The sequence below is a fragment of the Poecilia formosa genome, unplaced genomic scaffold, assembly GCF_000485575.1.
Source record: "Poecilia formosa unplaced genomic scaffold, Poecilia_formosa-5.1.2 Scaffold621, whole genome shotgun sequence".
Classification (NCBI taxonomy): domain Eukaryota; kingdom Metazoa; phylum Chordata; class Actinopteri; order Cyprinodontiformes; family Poeciliidae; genus Poecilia; species Poecilia formosa.
In genome coordinates this window covers 194,281-196,868 of record NW_006800560.1, presented here as the reverse complement: position 1 = coordinate 196,868, position 2,588 = coordinate 194,281, and the positions used below count along the sequence as shown (strand labels likewise).

Here is a 2,588-nt window from a genome sequence, read left to right as displayed (position 1 = left end):
GTGTTTTAGATCCTCCTGCTCTTCTTTTATCTGCTGGTGTTTTAGATCCTCCTGCTCTTCTTTTATCTGATGTTCTTCTGGCTCTTCCTGGTCTTGTTTTCCCTTCAGAGGATCTAACCCCTCCTGGTCCAGAGTGGATCTCCTCTCCTGGTGATGAATGTTGCACTGCAGGGAATCTGGAGAAGAAAACAGAGAAAAAGAGTTATTGTTAACTTTACTGAAGTAAATAGGAGAAATCGTTCATCATTTGAGACAGAAATTAACAAAAAACCACCTAAAAATTACAGAGCGTAGACTACTGTGACATCAAGTGGACAATATATGTGAAATGGGCAACGTGAAAACAACATGAAGCCTTACAATGAATAAACAAGTAAAAGATGTTTGTGATTCTAACACAAATTCTGATTAATCTGGTTGTATGAAACAACGGCTGGATCAAAAAGTAAACGGTAAACAAATAGGAGAGAATTTTGTGATTGCTTGTTACTCGCTATGTCACCAGGTACAAAAATTAATTACAAAAAAGTAAAAGCTTTAACTGTGCTTGGGTTTAGGTGAGTTCTCTGTTTTACGCACTTCATAAAAATCCTACTGAATTGTGCTGTTAAGCCTTGGCACTAAAGACACATCATTGATGAAAAGTTTGATCTTTGTTATCTTGTCAAACTGGGAAAAATAAACTATCACACCAATTTGGACATATGGACATTGGACATCTCTTATCCGTGTAACTGGGTGGTGAATTAGTTGAAAACGGTGTTTAATGAAGTAGCTGTAAATTCCTGTAAATTGGGCCCATGAATCCAGCCGATGAAAACCTTAAGAGATTCAGCAGCTGAGATTCATCAGTGCAGCGAATGCGTCTCTCCTTAAAGAGACAGAGGCATTAAAGACATTCCCCACTTCTTCCTCTCATCGTCTTTGTGAAACCTTCCAACAAAAACGGGAGCCATCTTACTTTAGACAGAGGGGGAAAATTACATATAACTAACAGTTTTTGCCACTCAGTGTTTCCCCACTAAGAACAGTTGCATAAATCAATGCTGCTGCTGCTTCGCTCTCTCTCCTTCTCTCCACATGCCGCTACTTAGCAGTAGGTGTCAGGTTACGTTGTGTTGCATTCAATTTTCTCGGAAAAAGCTTCAGCTTCCTGTTTGGACCGACGAAAATTCGCAACTACAATTTATTTATTACAAATTATTACATTTTACAACTAACGCCGCTATTATTTTATGTTGCTTGCTTTACTAACCTTGCGCTGCATTATTCACATTTCTGCTGTTTTCAAAAGTAAATCTCAGTAGTTAAAGGAAAAGAGCCACAAAAAAAGGCCATTGGCTCCATTTTCTCTCTACATAAATAAGCCATTCTCACAGCGTAATTGTCGTGTCTGGGTTCATTTACCCGTTAAAAAAACATTTTATACGGGAAAAGCACATTTACTAAAATGATCCTCATGCAGAACGGTGCATACATTAACCTTCATCCAAATGCTGGTGTTTCCTACCTATCCGGTGTAAGATTATCTGGGGAGTCCGGGAGAAATCAAGCAGTCTGCGCTGATCATCCATCTCTTCCTCCGACTTGACGATGATTTCTTTAAACTCTGTGAAAGTTTCTTCAGCAGCAGTTAACTGCTCGTTGATAAACTCGTTTAAACTGGACTGAAGATATTTTTTAGAGAAACATTCAACAAAACAGACCACGTCCCGTCCTCTTCCTCTTCCTCCTCCTCTTCTTCTTCTTTAGATTTTAACGACAGCTTGCGTCCATCATTGTTGCACTACCACCATCTATTGGATCCTAATACCTATACCTCAAATTCTCAGAATGAAACCAGTATTTTTTTAAAAACGAAAAATCATTTTCCCCTCAGTGCTATTTAACTAATCAACCACATTCTCAAATTTCAATTCCCTATTAAAACCTAATTGCGTTTTTAATAATCTTCTTTGATTTGCAGATTTTCTCCAACTAATCAAAACAAGATCCATCGTTTCTACAGTATCACACCAACGGCTTAAATCAGGAAGAGGTTTCCCCATCTTAAAAAGAGTTCCATTTAAAAAACTGTGACTTATTCTTATTCTATTTATAATTATCTCCTCCCTCCTGTTTTTTCCTCTGATCCTTACTTCATCAACTGTATTTTGTATCCTATATAAATGCCTTCCATTTATTTCATTATCCCACCTAATTTTCCATATCTTTTTGCTTTCTTTCCAAACTATACTTTTCAGATTTAGATAATTTTACTGGCATATCAGTATCTTCTTTTTTAATAGCCTCCTTAGCCAACCTATCTGCTCTTTACCCAAAATAACTACATGAGTATTAGTCCAGAACAACAATACATTTTTATTTTGTTCACAAATCCTATGATGAAGAGCCATAATCGCAATATATTTTTGATGATTATTTGTACATCCTTTTTCAATACTCAACAATGCAGATAATGAATCACTACAAACTATTATTTTATTAATATCAGTATCCTCCACCCATTCAAAAGCTAATAATATTGCACATACTCTTACTGCATATATACTCAAATAATTAGATGTTCTTTTTAAAATATTAATCTT

The 2,588-nt window shown here is 36.2% G+C and overlaps 1 long non-coding RNA gene across 2 annotated transcripts in view; it reads right to left on the bottom strand.

Moving 5' to 3' along the window:
- Positions 1–39: 39 nt before the first annotated feature.
- Positions 40–2,588, bottom strand: part of LOC103130304 (uncharacterized) — a 3,632-nt gene continuing 1,083 nt past the window's right edge. The window contains exons 2-3 of one of the 2 annotated variants that reach the window (XR_001660230.1): positions 1,511–1,723; positions 40–176 (exon numbers count right to left, since the gene is read on the bottom strand). This is a non-coding gene — a long non-coding RNA (uncharacterized LOC103130304). Of the gene's footprint in view, positions 177–1,510; positions 1,879–2,588 lie in introns of those variants that run through there. The other variant, XR_475195.2, reaches the window with a different exon arrangement.